Here is a 26,201-nt window from a genome sequence, read left to right as displayed (position 1 = left end):
TTATATGCTAATAACTTTACATGTTTAGGGGCTTGGCGGAGATGACGTCTTAAAAATCGAAGTGTTTTATTAGCAGATGAAATGATTAAAAATGAAGTGCGCCAACAGTTTGCGTATCACATTATTTTGGAAGATTTATGGTGAACACAGCGAAGCGTAGGCGTTAGAAAGCACTCTGAGCTCCTAAGCACTGGCGTTTTCTCTGCGCATAAATTCTCGGTGTGTGATTATTTGAACGCTCATATAGAAGGAGCAAAGTGGCACCTGCCTCGGGTTTAATTTGATACAATAACATTCGCTTCGCGCAGAGGATTTTGTTCAGTAATTCTCTGTCAAACGCCTTGAAATGAAAATGTTGCGCAGCATATATGTTGTCATGCCACTCCCTCCCTCCCTCCTTCCCTCTATCAGTATGCCGCTCAGGGCAGTCCGGGAAATGGCGGTTGCATTTATGTCACCCTTCTTGCAACAGTACATTTATTAGCTTTATAGTTACGGAAGGGAAGGAGATGCTGGTTGCGATTATTTAAGAATTAAGATGCAGCATTCGCAATTTCTCGCGCATGAGAGACTCGCAACGGAACCCAGGAGAAACGCGGAGCATCGAATAAGAAATTCAGAGACTGAAACTTCAGGGTATCTGCTTAAATTCAGCTCTCTTTACACTGATAAAGTTACAAATCCTGTTTGTTAAAATTTATGGAATACACATGTTTAAAATATTTTCAGCAATGTAGCAATTACACATACTCATTTTCTGCACACTTTTTTCACCAACCCGCACGTAAATCCCGAGCGTTTTGATAAAATGACAGCGCACCGCCATTCGGCGTTCGATTGCAGAGCGTTAGCTCATTCTTTTCAATCAACTCGTACATTATACACACTTTATTAAATAATGTTAATAAACTTGTTACGACCCTCATTTCGAACCTGCTGTTTACAATGCTATCCCAAACTATTTTAACATGGGCACAACATTGGCTTCATTACCTAATCACACTTTATTCAACACATCATTTTCCCCTCCAAGGCCTTCTTCACTCTCGACGAAGTGGTGTCCCTCTGCGACCAGCGGTTCGTCCGCCATGGTCCTCAACAGGTCGCGCCCATTACAGTTTCGAAGGCCATAGGACGTCAGTTCTAATCCCTCACACTCTCTGGGTCTGAACTTGACCAGTAATTTGGTGCTCCATATTGTACCGAATCGTCTGCTACTGCTCCAAACCTTTAGCTCCAAACGGGTCGGCCACAATTTCGACAGTAGTGGCAGCTTCAAGTGGCCCAATCTCACCACTCGTCCGGCTGCCATATATATATATATATATATATATATATATATATATATATATATATATATATATAGCGGAACGACAGCATAGGGATAACTGTTGGCCCGGCGTGCGCGTGTGCGAGGGGAACAGGTGGTGACGTCAGAACATGACCAGCTAGTCATGTGATGTACATAACTTAGTTACGTGATGACGTCGCGACCCAGCTACCCATGGCGACTGCCTATTACGTGATGACGTCTCAACATGGCTACCCTAGTCAAGTGATATACATACCTCAATTACGTGATGACTTCACAACATGGGGTTACAATGACAGTACTTATACTAAAATGCTGCGGCAATTTGATCACGTGGTGTTTTGGACAGATGCACAGACGCGAAATGGGCAAATCAAAGTGAGCGTTTTGGCAAAAATTGAAATGTTAAGCTGTCCGCACTCTACCGACCACATCACTGTTGGGATCAAGCTTTTACCCCTGGTCCGGAACCCCTGTGCGCCCAACCAATCCCTAATAGGATGTGAAAAATTGCCCCCCCCCCCCCCCAATATTTCAAAGCATTGAAACAAAACTTCACAAAAGATGCCCCCCCCCCCCCACGCCCCCACCTTCTCCCCCTCTTTGGGCTGTAAGATATTTTTTGCTCGTATATGCAGTAGATCTGAGCTTAGGGCAGTTCTTAACATGTCATTCTTAATTACACAAGCAGGAAATACTGTTTGCAATTTGATATACAAAAGCAGGACAGTTTGTGATTGCTCCAGGTTCTGTGGCCGTCTCTCATTACCTCCATCGGTAAATGTTAGAGACGCGCCGATTATATTCGCCTCAATCCTAAATTAATCACTAACGCATCACAATAGCGAAGAAGCCTTTCTTTTCTAAATGTCTCCTCTAATATCTAGGTTACGAAAATTGCTGGCTTTTCGTCGAAAAGTTTCGCTTAAAATAGGCTACCTAGTGTGCTGTTACCTTAAGTAACACTTGTGCGTAGATACGTCTACTACGTCTAATGTTTCTAGATCCATGTGCACAATGAAAGAATTCATCAATGAATGTAGAACAGCCACTATTTGAAGTCTCTCGCATCAAGTCAGCGCTACATGACTAAGGAAGTCATCATCACCCAGTGCGACTGCTTTGAAGCATGGCCCTAATTGCTTTTTCTGCTTTCTTTGCTGAGAACGACGGTAGAAAAAAATGTGTGAAGTAATAGAACGCTAGGGACCTAGTCCGGGAGGTCGCAGGCTTTGCTCTCGATCTCTGCTCTTTCTCATGTTAATAATATAGAGGGGTGTGAAAAGTCGTTAGCGCTTGAGGCAGGGCACCCCTGCCCCAGCGGTTCCAGTCACGCATTCAAATTTTTTGTCTTACACGTACAAGTGTTTGCATGGTCTTACTTTGCAACTGACTTGCGAGCGTGTAGAAGCCGATGAAAACAGCGAGAAACAGGAAGAGAAAATGGCTGTTTGACAAGCGCGACCGATTGCTTAGCTGCTTAATGCAGCAGCCGAGGAGGCTGACCTGCGCACTTAGCCGTTGTTGGTTGGTTGGTTTGTGGGGTTTAACGTCCCAAAGCAACTCAGGTTATGAGAGACGTCGTAGGGGAGAACTTCGGAAATATCGACCACCTGGGTTCTCGTGCACTGACATCGCAGTTTACGCGGGCGCCTGGCTTTTCGCCTGCATCGAAAAGCGGCCGCCGCAGCCGGGATTCGGTGCCGCATCCTTGGGAACATAAATCGAGCGCCCTAACCACTGCACTACTGCGGCGGGGTCTTAGCCGTTTATTTAAACCATGTTCATGGCTAAATATGCTGTTTTTATGTTGGGTACTTTATTTGATATGCGCCGATGACGGGGCGTTTGACGCCTCATTGTGACGACGACAGAGTGGCTTCGGTGCCTCTTTCGCGATCTTTCGTTCTGCGTATACGAGAACATTTGTGCCAACGAATGAGAGCACGCTAAAACTCGTTGTTTTGGTTGTTCTGTTTTATGTTTCACACAGTGGTTATTTCGCGCCACAATTTTAGAAAATGGGCTTAGAGGTGAGATGCGAAAGTTAATGCACTTATACCGTCGCGCAAGCGCAGAACACAACATCGCGCACCGCGAATGTTATTGCGGGCTTCATTGTCCCAATGCCGCATTGGTTTCCCATTGAGCCTGCTATATCTTAAGAGATGGAGCTTACGCTGAAAAACAAAACCATGTAGTAAAATGTGCACGGTCGCTGAAAGCGGACAGCTCTGATCCTTAACTTTGCTCAAAAGGTTAATGTGTCTGCTTGCTTGCTTCTTGGGCCCGTGTCAACAGACGCCCCTTGCTCCGACTATCGCCGCGTCCTACGCAAGACTGCGGCCACTCTCCGGGTGATGCTGTCCAAGTGTTATCGCTGAAGACATGCGAGGGAGTCGTTCGGGGCGCGAATACCCGGCTCTCTTTCCTCGGGTGCACGTGAGCGCGCGCTCGGGGCCGCCGAGGAGGTTGCGAAGGAGGCAGCGGTGGTGTGCTCGGCCGAGCGCGTCCGGCACGTGTGCAGGTTGCGGTCGCGCAAAAGGTCAGAGGAAGCGGGAGCGTCGCGCTACCGGGCGCGCTCAACACCGGTGGACAGCGGGGCGCCCGGAAGCCGTGCCTACTGCGGCTCCCTCAGCGGGGGACTAGGCGATGGAATCTGGCGCTTGTCTGGCGCGCGATGGCCCGTTTTCCTTGGACCCGCTTTCCCTTTCTTTCCCCGAGGTCAGTGTTACGTGCGCGCGTTTTTTCCTCCTGTGCTGGAGGCTCCCCGCTGCCACGGGGCCACGTAACTGTCCTTCCTGCCTGGCGATCCCGAAATAGAAGCCGGGAAGCGAGTCCGCTGGAAATGGGGCCCCCTGCGCGCACTAGGAAGCGCACGGTCTCTGCGGCCGGCGCGAGCGTTCTGGCCGCCGCGGCAGCCGGAACGCGCTCGCCGAAGGGCGGCACACATATGCGCCGCTGCTGCGGCTCTGCGGCGTGGCACGCGCCCTCAAGACAACGCCCTGCTCGAGTAGCCCGAGGCGGAGACAAGCTGCTTAACCTGCGCCCTGCGCACACGGGGCGAAGGCGTGAGGCGGCGCGGTTGGATTCTCGCCACGAGCACGTTTCCACAAATGGCGAATCTGCGCACCTGTCGGTTCTCTCTCTCTCTAGGTTTCTCATTTCAATTAGAGACGTATGAAAGGCCCACCTGCGTTGGACCATTTCACGACCATTGCACGACCATATACAACGAAAAGAAATGTACTGTGCAGTTTCAGCTGCCTGTGTTCATTTTGTGGAGCGTCAGGCCTGAAGATGCAGCAGGCTCATAAAACCTTTTCAGGGATCGCAAAATATTACCAAGTTACCAAAACTAGATCTATAGAACTTTAGAAACTTCCTGCGCACATCTTACCGGCACTGTTGCTGTTTTGAGGCAAGGTGAGAACAAAACCTGTAAGGGCTCTTAAATCACCATTAGAGTGGAATGCGGAATCATTAGAACGAGAACACCGAGATAACGACGGATGCCGACATTTTGAGCTCTTTAGCGCCATCTGTTGAACGTGGTGAAAAGCACAACTTCCTGGCTGTCATGCGAGGCTTAACGTCACGAGCGCGTGCAGGAGCGGCGGCTAGTGGGGATATTTGAAACGCTGCACGATGCCATAATTATCGACATAATTTGCATTGATTCAGTTTACTTATTCCGCGATTTTCACCGAGGCAAATGTGTTCACTAGCGAATATTTTTTGCAGGCCCTTCGTTCATCTGTGGGACGTTTATGTTAAAGTTGCTAGAGTTATGCAGCGGCCACTGCCAAAAACCAGTTCATTGCATCTCTGCCCCCTTTGCCATACTGCGGGAATGCCTGCAAGAAAGCAAGCCTGGTGTGGTTCAGTCCATCTACTGCTTCAAACCATTTGCGGCTAACACTTGTGGCAAGCCACAAATTACTAATGCGCGCAGCCGTCAGGTTACGAAATTTTGGGGATGCGATAATTCAGGTAACCCTGACGAAGCGTTGCCAGTTTACATAACATTTTAACCTCGAGCTAGAAAGGAAAACAAGGCGGGCCCACCGATTATTACGGGCTCATTATGGACCACCGGACTCGATCAAATTTATTGCCTTTGTTGGTCATACTCTGCAGTCACAGTCCTATTTATTGCGACTAAATGTATTGTTGGTGCTAACGCGTAAACAATGCAAACCACCGCCAAAGTTTCGCGTTGCCTTTGTCTTTGTTCTGCAATCGAGAAGAAGGGAAGGGTTACCATCAGCCGGCGTTTGGTAGAGAAAATGCTCTGAGCATATACTATATCTGCGGTACCCGAATACGTGGCTACCGAATGCTAAACGTACGTACTGAAGAACATGCCATTACGCCGACCATTTTAAATGCGCTCCTTACTTGTGCGTTTCAACTTCGCTCGTTATTCCGTAAGCGCATCGCAGCAATCCATCTCTTGTGGCATTTTAACCCTTACTGGGAAACTATGCATGCTAAACATTCTGCGGTACAGCTTTGGACATGTGTCATGCACGTTGCATGCCACGGTGCTCAACAAGCTGTTTTTCTTTTTTTCACCCGCATCTGCACTGTGGATAACGCACCTATTGAACTTGCAAGGGCATATAAATGACTGTTTAAGCGCTCATAGCGGTTACAACATCCGCTTGTAGTGTATCGTGCGAAGGTGGTTCATAGCGCTTAGACAGGGAAAAGACGGCTCAAGATGCCTAGGTTTGAGAGTACGCGCGGGCCGGTCTCATTTCAAAAGTATCGTAGTACTATTGCTGCTACGTTCTTCTGACATTGCAGCCCGACGTGCTGTCCATCGCTGTGCTGCTGCCAGTGCCCTTTCGTTGGCGACATAATTCCTTAGTCTTCCCAGTCGCTTGGGCGGGCGGAGTTTCCGTTGCTGTAGAAGTACCTTGGAGAGAGTCCGTACTTACTCCTAGCCCAGTACCACGTAAGGCCATGTCACAGAACCAGTGAACCTGCCAAATGCCATCGCATTTGCAGATTAGGCTATGCTACGTGGTCTCGTGACGTCACACACTCCGCCGACCAGTCAGCTCTTGGCCATGACATGTAACATTGTCACGTCATTGCCCTCTTGACCTATTAGCGAATTCTGTGACTAGCACATGTCCAGGTCGCATGAAGTGGAGGTTAGAGGGCCTATGAAAATATATTGGTTTAAACTAGAAAACGAGCATGAGCAATAGGTATTCCATAAGTGTTCTCCGTGACGCAAAAATTTTTAAGCTGGCTTCGTTAGCACCGAACCCATCGGCGGATCGAAAATGATGCGGCTCCTCTTCCCCTCAAATCTGCGCTCGCGGTAGAGGAAGAAAATTAGAAGAGTTCAATACTGCTGAACCGAATATTGAGCGAAAGCAATAGCTGCGGGTGACCGAGCATTCTTGTTCTTCTTCTTCTTCTTCGTCGTGCCTTAGTGGCCTAGAGGGGTAACAAAATTCCAAGGTCATGGCAGGCTGATTCTAACATAAGCGTCCCATGTGAAACGAGAGACCCAATTTGGCCGCTCCTGCCAGCCCACATATAAAGCCCCACTTTGACCAAGCCGTATGAACGTGCCTTACTGGTCTCTAGGAGTAACGTGAATGCCAGGGTCCTGGCAGGCTGATTCTGATTACGGGGGTCGTCTAAAGGTCAAAGGTCAATGGTTTTCACAGCCGGGCCACGCTGTCGGCTCAGACTGCGAGCAGTATTGCTTTCGCAATAAAAAAACGGAAGAAAGCAAGTCGTCACTGCGCTCCATCGCACCCCGTCTCTCCCGCGTCACTTGGAATCGTCCATTAAGTGGGTATACCCAGCAAGGCCCAATGACGTCACCGGGAATGGAGCACGCGAGGAGGCATCGCCCTAATCTGCTGCAAGCGGTCGGTAAGATCATATTTAAAAAATGATTTGTAAATTGTAAGCTCCATGTAATGTTTTTTTTTAATTTGACTCGACTACTCAAGAAGACTACTTCTATGGATTTCTTGCATTAGAATATTAACGACAAATAGTTTTCAGCATTGAGTGCCACAATGTCGGGAAAAATTGTCCATGTTCTTTCAAGGCTCCCAGAACTCCCTGCTTCCGGCCGTGATTATCAGGTGGCAAAGCAAAAAGAGGGAAATTCCTCTCCACTTGGAGGGGTGGTGCGGTAGCCGGAAGGTGGCTGCCGTGAAGAAATCAGGAATGGCTATCGCGGACAGAGGAGGTTTGCTGCGAGCATCGGAATGCGCAACCTGAGTGTGGCGCTACGAGAAGAAACAGAAGGGCGACTACCGTCGACAGTAGGAAGAGAAGGGATCTGCGAAAAGGAACGAAGATATGAGAGCGGCGCGCGTGTGCTGGATGACAATCGTCTTTTGAAGTTGTTATGCGTGAGCTTCCGTTGGTTGTTTAAGGACGCTGTGCAGTGCTTATGAGTGGGTGTTATGGAAAGATGGGCCTACAGAGTGTCGAAGGTGTGCGGCGAGCCGAAAATAACTTTCGAAAGGGATATTCTGGTCTAGTGGGGAAAAACAAGCAGGAACATGCAAATGAAGAATACAAAAACTAAGCATGCAATAGGTCTGCATGTAAGGAAATGTCTTTGATGTGTTCTATCATGCAAATATAGATAAATGTATCACGCCGCGCATTTCCAATGCGCACACACACACACACACACACACACACACACACACACACACACACACACACACACACACACACACACACACACACACACACACACACACACACACACACACACACACACACACACACACACACACGCACGCACGCAAACACACACACACACACACACGCACGCACGCAAACACACACACACACACACACACACACACACACACACACACACACACACACACACACACACACACACACACACACACACACACACACACACACACACACACACACACACACACACACACACACACACACACACACACACACACACACACACACACACACACACACACACACACACACACACACACACACACACACACACACACACACACACACACACACACACACACACACACACACACACACACACACACACACACACACTTTTTACTGAATTCCTTTTCTGAAATATTTATTTGTTTGAATAGACAACACGTGGCCGATGGACGTAACACCCCAGAGAAAACATGATTTGAAAGAAAGGACGCCGATGAATATGTTGTTCTAAAATGCCCTTTATCAATGGGCGGGAACAATTCATATGACTGCCACTACTTATCCCTCCCTCTGCTGACTGACCAGCCTCTAACTTTACTATTCACGTCGCATATCAAAGCGCTTAAACTAGGGAAGGCGCTTCGTCTCTGAGAATTGCCCATAAAGAGGACATTGCAGGAAGGGGCCATTTGTTAATTTATCCACGCGGCAATGCGGCAAGAATTTTTGCAGATGTAGTAGCTAGGCGTTCGTTTTATGCGATTTCGTTGATTTCGTCGACAGGTCAGCAAAACCTGCTTGCAGTGGTTCAATGATGGCGTTTTGTCAGTTCATGGACACATTTGGTCGGGCTGTCACATCTATTGTTGGTTATTTCCATCCGTCGGATAGTCGGGTACCGTGACTGGTTCTGTTGCCTCAGACGGACTTCTGCTGCTTTAATAACCATTAAAGTAAGCTTACTTTCGCGATAGAAAAGGAGGCATTTCGAAGCGGGCGCATACAAGAGCGCCTTTTTAGAATGGCGAACAACTGAAAACGTTTCATGGGACGCGCTCGATCTGATTCTGTACTTTTGCAAACGATGGTGATCTAGGCATGAGAGGGAAAACCTCAGATAGAAAGAAACAGCAGTTTTTAGATAAGAAGATTAGCTTTCTTTGCGAGTTTTATGAACAAGAGCGAATGTTTTTAGAAATATGAGCATTCTTAGAAAGTTCTCGAAGAACTGCATTGACCAGCCGTCAGTTGCGTCTGCTGCGTTAACTATTTTGATATCCTGTCCCATGAAGTCTTCCAGATGATAAGAGCACGTAGAATTATCAGGATATGTGTTAATATAGCGTGAAACAATATACGAAAATCGATATGACATTGCTTATGTTTTATGAGTTATTCCGTGCTCTTTCCGTATGGATTCTCTGTGGCAAGCATATGTGCATGGAACCATGTGGAGTCCATGTAAATGTCAATTTTTCCTTATTAGTCCGTGTAGTTTGTCCGGACTGTGCGAGCCATTTGTAACACACGCAGAAATATGAAATTCCTCATGGGGAGTACGCCGCAAGTTTATGCACAATAATGTTTTATTTTCCCGAAATGAAAAACTTACGACGTTCAGTGTGCACTAAAACTGGCTCCATTAGTGCATATGAGGGACGCAGTATTATTATACGTACACGAACAAAAAGTGCCCAGGCCCCTGCAGTTTACTTGTTAACCATTCGGCTCATCTTATTGACGTAAGCGGATTCATTGGAATAATCAGTTTTTCGTTGACTTAGGTACAGAAAGAAAGGAAGAAAAAATAAAGGCGGCTGAAAAACAAATATTTCGGGAATGGAAAGGGTGGCATCGTCGATACGCAGAGCGAAATACTCGAACAAAAATGATTAATGACAGGTATTGCCTCAAGAGCTAACTACAGCGGCGGTATGCACACACCACAAGCGGTCAGCTCAAGAGAATCTAGCTGGGTGGCCACATGACATGACCAATTTGGACAACTCGGGTAGCTCCGGTTGGAGGGGGACAGAGCCCGGGACTATCGGATATCCAATTCAAGCACGTTTCCTCTAGACCACGCAGACATGTTCGTAGGACTAAGTTAAAGCGAGGCTTTTCATTTCTGCTGATATCGCCCATAATGTACATCATATGGTGGCCGAGTACTATGCTAATGAACATGTATGAAATCGTAGAGACCCAAATTAATTAAATGGTCATTTACTGGTAGCTAAGCGCGTGGGCGCGAAATAGGATAGGCAAGGGGAACCATGCATAGACTGGAGCCATTAGAGAGATTTAGCATAGCGGAGACGTGCTACAGTAGACGTATACCGGTTTACCGGACAGACCTTTTCACGACACTCGGAGAAACCGATTTAACTGAGCAGTTGAGGTGGGCAATGGCAACTTTTCCGGTGATGCGATAGCAGCCTAGTGGCCAATATTTCAGCTACAAGGCCGAGTTGACAAGAGCTGACCCGAGCAGTTCCTTTCACATGGGAGGGTGGCATGAAAATCCAACCCACAAGAACTCTTGTGTTCGAGACGGACACGCTATTCCTCGGCCAGGCAGACATGACCTTACATCTTGGTTAAAGAATTTATATTTATATCAGGTGGTATTTCATATTATCTGGTAGTATACAACTATATGTGAATGTGTGTGTGAGGTAACAGAGAAAGAAATTAAGGTCTGTTTCGGTTTAGTTATACGATTTTATTATGCAGAAGAGGCCCCAAACCATTGCTTCTTGTTTATTTTTTTTTCTTTGGGAGTTGTGCGGAGCGCAGTAGTGTCCTTGAGCCGTGACGCAGCACTCACCTAAGCCAAATAAATAATTTTACTTGAACATTTTCTTTTCTTCATGCGGTTTCTATTTGCGTTGCAACCGCCAAAAGATGGCTGTGATCTCAGAAACGCAGTTTAGCCACGAGGATGTTTAAAAAAGTGCGATATAACGGCTGCTTATTCACTTGAGACGTAACGTTTCTGCAGGCTTGCGTAAGAATTGGTGCGAATTAAAATAAACAAAACAGCGGCCATACTGCATTTTTTATACATCACATGTGTTCTTGCACTGTATACGCAATGCCTCGTGACATCGATGTTATCGGAAGCTTGGAAGAACGCTAACATTATATTAATCCATAAGAAAGGGGACGCTAAGGACTTGAAAAACTACAGAACAATCAGCCTATTACGCGTTACGTACATAGTATTTGCTAAGATGATCGCTAATAGAATTAGGGCAACCTTATACACCAATCAACCAAAGGCTCAAGTAGGTTTTCTACCATCGTTCTTGTCCATACTATCAACTTGATGATAGAAAAGTGTTCGGAATGTAAGCATCCCCTATACATAGATTTTATTGACTACAATAAAGCATTTGGCTCTGTCGAAACCTCGTAAGTCATACAGTCATTGCTAAATCAGACTGTAGGTGAGCGGTATGTAAAAGTATACTGAAATATATCCGTAGCGGCTGCACGGCAGCCATAGTTCTGCACCAAGAGAGTAATAAAAACAAAGGCGTTAGATAAAGAGGCATGATTTCCACAGTTTTATTCCCAGCTTGCTTAGAAGAAGCATCCAGAGACATCGAATGAGAGCAGTTAGGGATCAGTGTTGATGGAGAGATCTCATTCGCCTGGCATTATTGCTTTAACTTTAATTATCTCATTTATATAGCATCATTGACTGCATTGCAGATTATGACCATGATTATATGAACGTAAAAACTGTCGTTGTTGTATTCAGCTGAAGAATGTATTTGAGGTTTGCATAAGCAGACGAATGCATTTCAACATAATTTGTTTTCTCCATGGATACCCTTTTAGGGAAAGACTGCTGCTCAAAATAAGGCAATCAACCAACTAACGTTGATTACTGCCAAGCATATTTTTTTTATCATGGATTTGTATATACTAGTGCTCAATAATCTCTTAGCAATTACCCGAACATTTGTACGAATTAAACGTACTTATGAGCATTCTCGTTTTCCGACTGAATAGCGGCTGGAACCACCAGGCGCGTAGTAAAAACATTCTTCAAGTACACTTTATGTGCATTCAGAGGAATAGTGTTCTACAATCAAGTCGCGAATGTCTAAGAAATTCGGAAAGTAATGCATGTTATTGATTGCAAATTCCTATGTCAGCAGGGCGTTTTGCTTTCTCAACTGTGCCCGGAAATCCTTTCTGTCCAGTGCCTTAGCAAACAAAGGTCGTGATTTTAAAGGCTTCTATACGTCGGGTGCTCGAGAAAATAATAAATGTTTTGTGAAATTGGGTGCTCGAAAACAAAACGCATTTCTTTCAGGAATGAGCTGTTGGCGTGGCGGGCGCCAGTAGCATTAAAGGAAATGCTTACTGCACAGGTATTTCTTTAAATCAGTTAGTTGCTTCTTATTATGTTTTTTTTTTTTTTGACACCAAACTGAAACAGTGTGGATGAAGTACGCAAGAAGTTCAATGGAAAATGCAACACGTAGTGGTAACGTTTCGCTCTAATTAAAGCCTTTAGTTCGAGCCGATTGTGTTATTTTACCGCAGAATGTATAGATTGGCAGGTAGAAGCGCCACATAAGGGCAGCAAACAAAGCCCGTCGCCATTCGTCGAGATTAACTTCAGAAACGCGAGCAATTTGGCTCGTTTCTGTAATTCTGAATATATCTTTGGGCTGATCGAAGCTTTGTTACCGGCTCTGCTTGAGCGATTTTGTTGACAGGTATTAATAAATAAATGTTGCGCTTATCAACCGTCCTGGCGTTTGGGATTTCGACATGATTTATTTTAAAGCCCTCTTTGTCGTGAAGACAGTCTGATAATCTGAGACGTTCTCGCTACATGGCTTCTTTGGGGGGTTGGCCGACTGGTCTGGTCAAAGCTGCCAGGTGTTCGGTGGCAGCAGTGCAACTACTCGTTAATGGGCGGCCGATTCAGTAGTGAGCAAGTGTCTTTAGAATCTGAAAACTGGCAGTTTCAGGGCCGAGAAAAGTTCGAATTTTTGGCAACAACACCATTAAGTGGCCGCGCTTGACTAGTCCTGGAATATGCGAATATCTGCACAGGAAGAGGCGATCTCCATAGGAGTTCATATAGCTATTGAGAGCATCCGAGTATCAAATAAAGGGCGTTGTTTTTGTTTTCATTTGTTTCTAATGTAAGAATTTACGACTGCTTTATGCGCTTTAATTTTTATTCTCACCTCACCCTAGAAAACAATATTTTGCAAAGGTTCCTTTCTAGGTTGAGTTTATTGAAGCTTATGCAGGAGCAGCTTTTCGACCGGGTTAAGCAATTTAGACACGTATTTAACGTTTGTACATTGAGAATCCTTACATGTATCGATTAAGAAAAAACACATTGAGCAAAGAACAGCGAGTCATTTGATAGGAAAAAAAGCGACATCTCTTATTTCACACAGAAGTAATTTAGAATACGCCGCAGCTGCGCTTTAGACGACAAGTACTGCACTAGCTATACTGTCTTGTGCATTTGCGAGTGCTCGCATATTGTCAAAGGCACTGTAAACAGAGATCTTTCGCTAGAACTTCAAGGGAAAACTTACGAACGTTTTCTTGAGTGGGCCGTTAGTATTGACTACTCGGTGCTTAACACAGTTTAACCAACCTCATTTTGAAGACTTAACGCAAATGTTTCGTATTCGTGGGTTCGTGTCGCATCAGGAGGGATCTTCTTCGCCTCACCTGCAATGGAGCTCTCTATGCGCCATCTTCTGATGGCAACCTGATCAGACAACGATCAGGCAGCAACAGCATGCCAGTGTTTTCTCATGGCTTCATTCCTGGTTGCTCACTAACCGCAAACGCAGCATTTGTTCGCCGCGCATTTTCTCAAAGGGGCTGAGGACTCAGCATCCGAGCGCTGCTTAATTCGAGCGTTACTCAAAGTAACCTCTTACAGAGCTCTGCTCTTTCGCTTTTTCTAATCACAAATAAACGGTGCCATTTATGGCTGTTATGTTCACAAGGCTCTGATGTAAGCTGCGGCCTGCAGCGACAGCGCATTTGTAATAATAAGTGACCGTAATTTCAGCTCGGTATGCAAATCCGCAGTTCTATATCTCAATTACGAGATGCAGCGAAGTCTTCACATTACTGTGATTAAAAGGAAGCACCCCCCCCCCCCCCCCCCCAAATGGTTCTAAAATGAAATAATTCTTTCCTTCCTAAAAGGAAGGAAAATGTAAGCAATGGCGCATTTTCTGAAACTGCTTGTAGGCTAGCGTAGTGCTTCCTTCCGATGACACATAAAATTTAGCAGAATTTGCCTCGAAGTCTTCTCGTTGTCGTCTGGGCTAAAAGGGGAGGGGGGACTTGAGGGCGAGGGGCCCGCTTTTCCCGGATAATCAGATCAGTTCAGTCGTTCAGTCGTGTCCGACTCTTCGTGACCCTATTGACCATGTCACGCCACGCTTTCCGGTCTCTCACTATCTTCCTAACATCACATAATTTCATCTGTAGTGCCTCGAGGATGCCATCTAACCATCGCGTTCGCTGCCTACCCCTTCTCCGGCGACCCTCAACCTTTCCCAACATCAAATCTTTCTCCAGCGACTCCTCTCTTCTCATCAGATGACCAAAGTAGCTGAGCTTTAACTTTAGAATTTGACCCTCCAATGAGCAGTCAGGGTTTATGGTCAACAATATTGACTGATTTGATCTTCTGGCAGTCCAAGGAACTCTCAAGAGTCTTCGCCAGCACCACAATTCAAACGCGTCAATTCTTCGGCGGTCAGCCTTTTTCACAGTCCAACTCTCGCATCCATATGTGTCTGCATTTGCATCCGATGCGAAAAGTAGTGGGAAGCCTGCGCATGCTCTCCCCAGTGGACATTATTTTACTGCATATGTGTCACGGAAAAACTTTTTGTTACTGGAATCTGTTTTTTGTAACGATTTATTCGACTGCCACCAGTGCAACAGCAGACGAACATTTATAAAACGAGCAGGTTTTACGTAGCCTTAAGTTTCGAACTGCATTTATTCTGCAAAAAGGAGGCTTAGTAATTACCCTTAACTGCACATGAAGAGTATCGCTTCCCAGAGACATTAGTTTGATAATTCATACCTGGAAAACTTGGTCATTTTGCTTGGATGCAGTTCTTGAACGTTGGTTTTTACAAATATCGTTCAATATCATGGTAACAATCAATGTATTCGCAGATCTTCCCTCAGCAGGCTTCTTGCTCTTGCTATTAATCTTCGAAAGCGCGCCCCATTCGTTTTATGCGGCAGTCTTATAGTTTCTTTTTGTGGGAATAGAAAAAACTTCGGAAGCAGCGTTTTTGTACGCACCGGAAGCTTCGACCGTTTTCTATCAATATTTAAAAAAAATTTACAATTTTTCTCGGCTGCCTCGCCTTTAATTAATAATGCACCTGTTCGGTTTTCTATGGACATTCTTATTTACCCGTTGTGGGCGTAGGGAAAACTTTGGAATTGATCGGAAGCTTAGACACTTTATATCAGTTTCTTACGATGCTCCACAGTGCTTCACAACTGCTTCTAAAAAAGGGAACCCATTGGTACCTTGTGGCAATTTCAGCTACTCGATGGCTGCGCGCGCACGATAAACTTTAAGCGCAAATTTTTGCCGCCCACCGGAAGCTTCAACCGTCCGCATAAACATCGGTATTTGCATAAACTAGTGCATTCGTTACGTTAGCGTCAAAAGTAGAACGGGGATCAGAAAAAAGTCAAGTAAACCATATCTTCTTTACAACGCGCACTTGAGAACCAGCCTTCGCCACGCGTGCATACAGCGACGAACGGCAGGATGCCTTTTAATCACTAGGCTGTAATCAACGCTGCAAAGAGGACTATAAAGAAGCGCACATATTGTTTGGATCATTCCGAGTAACGCCTTCACTTAGATGAAGACCGCAATTTCGATACAGAGAAAAATTTGATATGGCGGCGTGCTGCAATGGAAGACCACCCTCGTTCATTCGTTCGTCATACGTTCGTGTCGTAAGGATTGTCACTTGAACAAACATATTAGGAGTGCCCACTTTTGCTTATAAAAAAAAAAAAAAACTCTGGGTGTATGGAATGCAATTCCAATCTGTGCTGAGGACCGACTCAGCAAAATTCATGATATGGTTGCCGCACATAGTAGCGAGAGGAATGTTGTTGATTTTGTCGGCGCTTTGTTTCTTGTTTTGTCAAATAGTGAACTGAGCAAGTTGGTTATCTGCACAATCAATTCCAGTGGAGCTGACGACGTCGTTTTGTTATCGAAAAAGAATATACAAATCGTTCTTGCATATATTTAAGATAATTTCATGTTTAATCTCTCGGGTAGAACGTGTTTGCGTGTGGTGAAAAACATATAAAATTTCTATAAAGCCATATTTTCATCAAAAGAGTCTTCTAACGCAGCGGCGAGGCTGAAGCATGCTTCCTGTACATTCTTGGCTCTCACTCGAAGTGATGAGGTTTTAAGGAAAAATTCCACCTTCTTCCTTTCATAACCATATCCATGCTTCGATAGACATGCGTTGAATATCACATCCCCTGCTTCGCTAAAGTTTTCACATAAATGCCATGGCATGATGCGGCTGTAACCTTAAAAGAATTTTCTCTTTGGTTTGGTTTGGTTTGGTTTATAGTTTAACGTACGGAAGCGACTCAGGCTATTAGAGACGCTGTAGTGGAGTGCTCCGAAAATTTCGACCACCAAGGGTTCTTTAACGTGCATACATCGCACAGAAACACGGACGCCTTTTTCGCCTCCATCGAAAATCGGCTGCAGCGGACGGGATTCAATCTCGCATTCCTGGCTATCGCAGCCGAGCGCCGTAGCCACTGAGCCACCGCCGTGGGCCAGAATTTTCTCCTTAAACTGGTGCTGATCGTACGGTTCAGGCATGCAGAAGCGGCTGTCTTATTATCTAGGTATTACCTTTTAATCGTGCTGCACACGTAATTCAAAACCTGTAATTACGTCAGTAGACTGCAAATAAAGCCTTTAGATACTTTGCTGCGTGACACAAAAGAAGTCCATCGATGATTGCATAGCTCCTACGTATTTTACAAAATATCGATTCAAAACGCCGCTTTCAAGGGAGACCAAATGGAAATAATAAACAAAGCATGAAGCTACGCTGTGTTGAAAGATGACCAGTCGATAACGCTACCAGCGCTTTGTCAGCGGAAGATGGCAGCGTTTTCCAGAATGACCAGAATGAACCTAATGATTTTCACGTCTGTCTACTGCTTCTCAAAACTTGGGGGTCTTAGGACTGTATTACGACCTGCAACTAACCTAACTCTAAACAAACCAGAGAAAACAAACGAAAATAAAGCTACCTGGTCCACTGACATGCCCCTCGTTACAATAGCTAGAACGGATTACGTTACCATACTGCACACTACCAGCGCAATCTTTATTTCAATGTCAGTCGGGTTGCTGTATATAATGGGTGTTCTTTTAAAAGATCCAAAATGTTTGTTAAATGGAAACTTGTTCTAGATTTATTTTAGTTCTCGAGCCGTATGCGGGTCATGGAAGATACGGGCACAGAATTAATTTGGTGGTCAACTAAACACGCGAATTAACCTCTTAATTCAGATTTTAGGGGGTAAGTTGTACTTGCAGAATTGGAGCTCGTCCTGCAATAACATAGCGAAGAAAAAGAAATTTCTTTAAAATAATTGTAGCGCTCGTTACAAGGCCCACAGATGTCAGCCTGATAGGCGGCTTCACACTATAACACAGCGCAAGCCAGCGCGTCCAGCGTAGATCACTGTGCCCCGGAGATGTGAGTACAGTTTGCAAGCGAAATGACGGGTGCGCATTGGTGACACGGCGGCTATCAGCGGGGCCAAAGTCGGAGGGGAACCCTCGTGCGCTCACCTGGCTCTCAGCCGGCAAAGTGAATAGTATGTCTGTAGGCGGGCAGCCGCTTTGTTACGGTGGGAATGCGCCTATCAAGGTAACATCTGTGAACTTTGAAACGCCCACTGTATTTTTCTCACCTATACTAGTTGGAAGACGTGCTCCAAGCTTGAAAATACAACATACCCCTTAAAATAAAATTTTAAAAAGGTCATTAACGTATTTATTTAATCCGAGAACTAATTAAAGAAGTCTGTCTCTTACCAGGGTCCGCATTCAGAGTTAGTGTCGTTTTCATATGTGAAATTATCTCCCTAACCTCGAGCCATCTTATCCTCGGAAACGCCGGAACAGGATATCAGTTCCACTTCCGGGTTCGGCGTTTTCGGTAATCAGATGACTCGAGGCCAGGGAGATAACGCCACTTCTGAAAATGAAGCAAACTCGGAATACTCGGAATACGGACCGTGGCGTCCGTCGTAGCCCGCAACAGAGCCCCAGGGTTTAATGTTTCTGAACATTTTAGGCCTAAAAAAAGCCGTGTATAGTTTCGAGCGACGTTGCCTTAGGACGCCTCTGCTGGCTCACTTTTGAAGTGCCGCCACTAAGAGCCAACGGTGGCTTGAACCATAGCTTCTGACTCCGGAATGACTAGCGAATCGGCTCGGCAAGCACCACCTCGCGAACGTAAAAGGGAAGAGAGATTTCTTCGAGCATTTCTGGTGGTATATCGCTAATAGTGTACGCCGTTTTTCTCACTACGTAAAGTAGACAGATCGTAAGAAAGGGAAGTAGGAGAGCCAGTCCTTGAAGCCTGTTCAATCGAATCGGGTCATCTAGGGATTGGAACACTCATGGAGTGGGAATTTAAGAGCCAGATATTGAGAAAGCGGCTGTCGGCCTGTTTAAACATCGTTTTATACAAATGTGAGAAATCGTTTTTAAAGGTTTCTTTTTTATTTTATGGCACAAACACGAAACAAAGCAGTTTCACCGTTCTACCTGTGTTCTCGGGATTATCTGGCTTGAAATAGATGACACCGAATTGAAGCATCGAAGCCATTTAACGCATGTAATAATATTCGCGAAACCACTATCTTATAGTACTCTTGACGTCGAGGACAAAGGAAGCGTTTATTAACCGACCTGACGAGCTGGTGCGACGGAGACTTTATAAAAGTGCATAAAGGCAAATAAAATTCGCTACGTAATGCGCATTAAATGCACTTAATATAAAAAGCGTGAGCTCTAATAACACATTAAGCAGAAAGTTACAGAAGCGCGGGAAAATAATAAATAATAAAATTGCCCAAAATGTAACAGCGCGAACAGCGGGGATGAAGGATAGAAAAACACAGGACAAGCGCTGTTTTTCTACCCTTCGTCCCCGTTATTCGCGCTGTTATTTTTTAGAAAGTGTATCATCAACTCGCCCGCCTAGCTATTGTGTTAAATAAAATTGCTGCGCAGGTGAACGAAACGAAAATGAATAAAAATGTTCCAAGACCAGCGTTGGTCTGCTTCACAAGTCACAAGTAAGCGTCCTAATGTTTAACAATAAGTGCAAGCTTCCATGTGTGGAATGAAGTCCCAAATGAAGTTAAGGAAAAAAACAACTTTTCGGCATCTTTAAAACACTATCTAATTTTCACGGAACTGTCGGAATGAATTGACTGTCTGTGTTAATTTTGAAGTTTTTTTGTACAAGGTCTGCAGTAACATTGTACTTGTTTTTCATTTGGACCCATTACTAGCCGTAAAGGCTATGGGTCCAACCAACTGTTCGTGTACTGTTTTTTAGCACAAAGAAAGAAAATAAAGGCGAAAAAAAAAAAACAACTCCGACAACTTGCTCAGCTTGAGCGAACAGCTGAAATAGGTGGGACGTAGCTTGTGCGAAAAATGCATTCGTTACAGCCTTTGTGTAGAGTAGCCGACGCTTTATCTTCTTTTACGATCCCAGGTTTTTGAAAACTGTTACTGCTTCTTGATAAAATTCAAGACGAAAATTTCGAAACCATAGAGAGAAAAAAAAATTTGTGTTTACCACTGAGAAGAATAAAAAATGGTTGCCGGCTTCCGATTCATGTAGTTCGAGTGCAGGTGCCACGAATCTAGAGGTATGTTTATGACATGCAAAATCGTGAAGCATTCCACATGTTTATTCTCCACTGGATTTAAACAACAACAACAGCAACAACCGCGTGGCGATCGAATTACATCAAAACAGGTTTGGGATGCGGCCTGATGCCGGTGAACACCTCCGGCAACGCACTCCCTCACCCGAACAGAAGTTGGCCACCCTGGTGCAGTAATTGGCCGCAACCTCCCATGATTAGTCCTACAAAACCCCGGCCCTCAGTCACCAGCGGTTGCGGAGCAACTCACCACTGCGGCGGTCACACTTATGACGCAGCATGGGGTGCTAAGAATTTCTGGCTCCGAGGACAGGCCGCCATTTGAAAGCAGCTAGCACAGGACCGGGTTAAATGGAGGAAAATGGGAGAGGCCGTCGCCGTGCAGTGCGTATAGTCCGGCCGATGATGATGACGATGATTAAAAATATTCCTTTATAAAATTTGTCGAGGGAGGGGGGTGGGGGGTCTCATACCTCTGTTTTTAAGCCCTGATGAGGACGGTCTTGACCCGCCCAGACTGCGATATGTTGCTATTGACGAACCCACTGCAATTCACCAACTAGCCTAGACCGAATCCCTGGCTAATGTGTTCAGCACTGAAACCAAGGTAATGTTGCCAACCTTAGCGCTGCAAATACGCTCCCTCAAGCCGTTATGGTCTCATTCTTCGGAAACAGTGCGAATGCCGCGAGTGACTTTGACTTAGTGTTTCGCTTAAACTCCTAACGTTGCAGCGCAGGACGGCTTCGCGCAGGCCAACTGGGCTGCATCCCGAGCGAGTGCATGGTGATGCACATTCTGTCGCCGCAGCAGTACTGTTTTCACTCCGTTCTTTATATATTGACGGCGCTTGGCCGCCGACACATAAGAAAGCTGCGAACCGACCGTCTCCAGGTGCAGTTTACGAATGGCGCTGTGACAAATCTAATTTTTGCGTAACTTTCTAGCACATCCAAGCTCTCTTTTCAATAAGTATGATATCATTGATTTCCCAGGAACGAAAGTCTCAATCTAAATAGGCCCCGTTTTCCCTCTTAGGGTCCATTTAGAAGCAGAACAAGCACTCCCGTACTGGTTGACTTGGGATGCTGTTGTGGGTTCGAGCGCGTAGTCATCAGCTTGAACCCACGGACGGGTCCACATTTCGTGGGAGATGAAAAAATAAAAACTTGCTTGCGCACTCAGCTCTCATGCAGGGTGAACAAACTCAGGTAGGTCGGAGCCAATTAAAAGTCATTACAATACAACATGCTTTTGTTATGGCCGCACTCTCGACCTTGGTACGTAAGGAGTTCCGTTCTTCGTACGAAAGCCAAGCTGCTGTCACCACAAAAAAATTTAAAATTTTTCCAATGCTCTTCATCACAGACTTTCATGTTGCCCTAAAGCATTACAAAGCGTATTGTAAAGAAAGAGGTGGAAGCAACCGCATATCATCACATCAGTGTAACTTTTGAGGTCGCGCTTCAACCTTTCCTTTCAACAAATTACTTCCTCTCTTTTGAGCCATTTACCCCAGAAGCCATAAAGCAACACTAGGCCTTGGTTATTTCGTATCTGTACCCTTTAGCTTAAACCTAACCGCTGCCTGCAGTATATACGTAAATAAATAGAATAAAAACAGCCGTCGTTAATAGTACCTTGTGTCAAAGCCTATCGCTTCACATTGATAAGTGCACTCACTCAGCCACAGTTGTAGCTAGACAGGCACAGCTGCAAGTTTGGAGCGAAAATATTTATATATCCTCTCTATTAGTTAACTCCTCGTCCGAAATCACCAAGCGGTAGCTTTAAAGCGAGAATATTTATTTATGTGATCATGTCTTCATTTTGCGGTATGCACACCTCCTTAGGGCAAGCACATTTCTACTTCTGTGCCCTCTCACGTCACGTGCCCTCTGCGCACGTGACTTATCTTTTAGACACTAGCTGATGAATATGCGATGCACCCTGAACGTTTCTTTGGATACACCAATCCAAGCTGCACGCTGTGCTTTGGAGTTCTTGTTACCGTACCTGGGACACAATCGGTCACCGACTTTAGCTTTAAAACTGCCACGTAGCGATTTTTGGCGAGAAGCTGGTGATCGAAAGCATGAGTATATATAAATCTTCTCCTCCAATAGTGCAGTTGTGCCTGTTTCGATACAGTAGCGACCAGGTGGCTGCACAGCGCAGTCAGCAATATGAATTGACAGGTCTTGACGCAAGGTGCTTATGTCTCCGGATATATATCTTTTTATTTACATACATACCGCATACAATTGTTAGGTTCGTGCTGACCATTCCAAATAATCAGTGCTAAGGGTCGCTTTTATAGCTTGTTGGCATGTATTGTTCATGATTAAACTGCGCGAAAAAACGCGGACAGAGATTGAAAACACGTACACACATAGATCACAGAACTCCCAACTTTTATTCGAAAAACGCTCGAACATGCCTTTTATACGCTCAGAACAACCACCACATGACACAGCCGGGATCAAAAACAGATAATTATTGACAGATACGTGTACGTGATGCGCGGACCCACCAGAGCGCCAATCTAAACTACACCAGTGCATGCAAGCTTACGCACCATTGAACCTTGAAAAAAAATAACAGAGAACGGGAAGAATAAAAATCCTGAAAGTGAAAATAATACCAATACCACCGACGAGGGCATAAACAAAACGCTGTATTGCTAGCGAAACTTACTCAGCCAAATGGGATGAAACGCGCAACCGACAGTAATAGCAGAAAACGATGTAGGTGGAAAGCCACTAAAAGACGTAAGCTGAAAAGAATTAAGAACTAAGAAAACCGCCGAGGTTTAAGCTCTGAAACTGAGAGGGAAAGATGGAGGCAACAAAAAACAAAGGTAAAGGCGACGCGAAAAAAAAAAAGGCTAAAATCTACGATGGATGAAAAAAAAACAAACAACAACAACAAGAGTACATGTGCGGGTTTGAAAAGGGCGGTTTAAAGTATTCCTTACTAAATACGAGATTTCTTTATCAGAAAGCATAATGGACGGTGTGCTCACATAATTCTTCGAATTCTTTGCGATTAGGAATGCCTCAGTTATCTCCCTTTCCGTTTTAGTTCTAGCCGTCGCTAAGAACTTTGTGCTTTCAAGAAACGGGTTACAATCAGTTTTTTCGCACTTCTTATAATGTACAGCTAAATTTTTTCCTGAGTTGGTAGAAAGGTTGCGAACATTTCAGCCGCCCTCTCATTGAAACATCGCCCGGTTTGACCGATGCACGTCTTGCCACAGGATAATGGCACCTGATAAATAACTTCTCTGGCACATTCAGTGTACTCAAGGCTGCGATTTGAGGTGCATCTTTGCTGCCTATCATGAACGACAAGCACCAACTAGCCCGCCAGTAAACCCTTCTTGGGCATGTATTGGCTATCACAAAAAAGCTCCTAAGGAGACAACGCTGAGTCATGTAATATACATGGAGGAAAATTGTCTGCGGACCAGTTTAAGATTTCTGCAAAGTTACGCATCTGTGCTTGGAAGGCTGAAGAAAGCAGATATTCTGCACAGCATTTTTCACCATTTTTTACATAAATGCAAAACAAGTTTCTAACATCTCTAGTTTTAGACTTTGCTTATAAAAGAAGGGCAAATGCAACCATTTAAGGAGCCTTTATACACAGTTTTGCTCATATAAAAGTCACACCTGTTTATGAATATGTGTTCATTCTAAGGCCGACTCTTCTCCTGCATATAAGTACAAAAACATTCATAATTTATCTGAGGCCTATGTCATGTAATGTAGCTAGCTCTGTCAAGGGTATTTCACAAGAGCACGAACTTATCCACACATGCTTCCAAAGCTTTATGAATGATAGGTTTGTCATTATGAGGTTAGGCGCAGCTTTGGAAAAGAGCCTGCTTTACTGCGAAATCCTCACAGTCCCTTTTACAAATATTAGAGATTACCAGCAGACAGTAACTTTTCACCGTTACAAATTTTGTATGTACTGTCATGTTTAGTTCATGTTCTAAAGTTAAAACTCAGCTGCTTTGGTCATCTGATGAGAAGAGAGGAGTCGCTGGAGAAAGATTTGATGTTGGGAAAGGTTGAGGGTCGCCGGAGGAGGGGTAGGCAGCGAACGCGATGGTCAGATGGCATCCTCGAGGCGCTGCAGATGAAGCTATGTGATGTTAGGAAGACAGTGAGAGACCGGAAAGCGTGGCGTGACATGGTCCATAGGGTCACGAAGAGTCGGACACGACTATTGTGAAGCTAGTTAAATTGGTTTCTTAAGACCTTTATATACTAGTTGCCGGGATATTTTCTTTTTCAGTTCTGAAATGGCGAGGGGCGCCTTAAAGGATTAGTTATCAGCTGTTTCTAGAAACAAATGGAATGCAATAGCCTGCAGACGGCCAACTTCGTCCCTTCTGCTCGGCGTCTAGCAGTGCATGTCACGCAAGTTTCAAAATCGTGGCAACTGGAGCTGTCACGCGCTTACGTTCTCTCTGTCGCTGCGATCGCGGAGCCACGCTAGAAGTTATGAGAAATAGTTGGATCTTTTTGTGAAGTATTATTACAGTTGGGACCTCGAACGTTTCGAGGATCATTTGGTTACAAAGGACTTCAATCGCCTGCTCAATGAAAACCATCCGTGGGCATCAGATTGTCTTGTCTCGCAAGGTCCAAATCTGAGGTGGTCTACAAGCATTGATCAGGCACTTTAACTGCTTTAACCCAACTGCAGTAACCTGTTCACATGCGTAAGCCACTGTGTCATTATTAGTGCTGCTTCTTCAGTTCTAACGCAGATACTCGTTCTTGAGCATTTACGGAGAGAGAAAAAAAGACACAAGCGATCACATGATGTGATGAGGTAAACCTGCGTTAGCTGCATTGATTTTGCATTTCGGAATTACGTTGATTGCCTTCTCAGAACGTCTTTGACATTGTTCTGTCTGTTTTCTGTAGATGGATGCATCTGGAGGCGAAAGAGTAGGTCGGTGCTGAAAAAAAAAAAAAAAAAAATCTTGATGAACTAACCTCGCACAGGTATTGGTCGCACGAATGTCAAATTACCATAAAATATGATACAAAACATGAAATCGCATATTTGCAGGCATTTTAGGATGAAAACTTTAATAGGCTAGTGCATTATCGAGCTTTTTCTAGTAGGAAGTGGTGGGGGAGCTTCCGGAGGGCGGTGCTGTGTGCTAGGTGCCGATGGACTTGGCAGGAGCTCGCAAGTGGTAGAATCCTGCGCTGCACCGGCATCGGCTATCCCGGCGACGCCGCGCTCTCCGCGACCGAATTGACCCAACTCGTTTTCCCCTTCTTCCCTCTTCTTGACTCTTCTTCCATCGCTTAGCAGAAGTCCTACGCCTGACAATGTAGATTTCATGGCAAAACGCTGGACTCTATGGATACATCAATGCTGTTACAGCTTTCGCTGCAAAATGCCCCATGCTAATAATAAGAAGGATTATACACTCACTGCACATGTTTTTGCCTGCTGAAGTGTAAACGCGAGAACCGCTGCCTCAGTGTACCTTTGGCGGGTTGTGCTAAAATTCTCGCAAAAAAATGACAATCTAGAGCGCGCTTTCAATGTTTTAATTTTCAAGCAATACCACTGAAAAGAACGCGCTCTTGGCTCCCATCGCTCACTTCAGACTAACTCAGGCGCGTGACCTAGCCGGTAGGTGCTATAAGCTGCAATGAATTCCAGTCTTTTTGTCAACACACTTAAGGCTCTACTTAGCCTTGGCACAAAAATACTGACATAACAGCTTGCGGTTTTCAGCTGGCCGTACTGACACAAGGCTTCGCGCACATCCTGTGCAAGCAACATTTGTTGTGTCAAGGATTATTGATTACGCATACTCATGACGGGTCCTAATGAAATAGTGGCAGTAGCGACCCCTGAGCCTTCCTGAGTCTACTTTTAGTCGGATATTTAAAGGGAGAACTCTGAGTTCGGTTAGAGTTCTGACAAGGGAATATCTGCGCACAGCAATCAAGGAAGTAATGGTTGAAGGGCTGAAGTAAGCGTTGCAGCAGTTTTGAAGTAACCGCTAGAGGCTGCCTGCTGTACTAAAGTTTGATATAGTCTAAGAAGAATTACTACGGTGTCATTCTCCCGGCTGGTATCATGGCCCGGTATTCCACAGCTGGTAACGTAAGTGTTAACATTT

The 26,201-nt window shown here is 45.1% G+C and overlaps 1 protein-coding gene across 3 annotated transcripts in view; it reads left to right on the top strand.

The window, feature by feature from the left end:
- The window catches only part of LOC146203498 (cytochrome P450 4c3-like), a 156,938-nt gene that overhangs the window by 118,581 nt on the left and 12,156 nt on the right, over nucleotides 1–26,201 (top strand). The gene's annotated exons all lie outside the window — the stretch shown is intronic.

This window comes from Amblyomma maculatum, chromosome 1 (genome assembly GCF_055883805.1).
Source record: "Amblyomma maculatum isolate TAMU_Amacu chromosome 1, ASM5588380v1, whole genome shotgun sequence".
Taxonomy (NCBI): domain Eukaryota; kingdom Metazoa; phylum Arthropoda; class Arachnida; order Ixodida; family Ixodidae; genus Amblyomma; species Amblyomma maculatum.
This window is presented reverse-complemented; position numbering and strand designations above follow the sequence as displayed.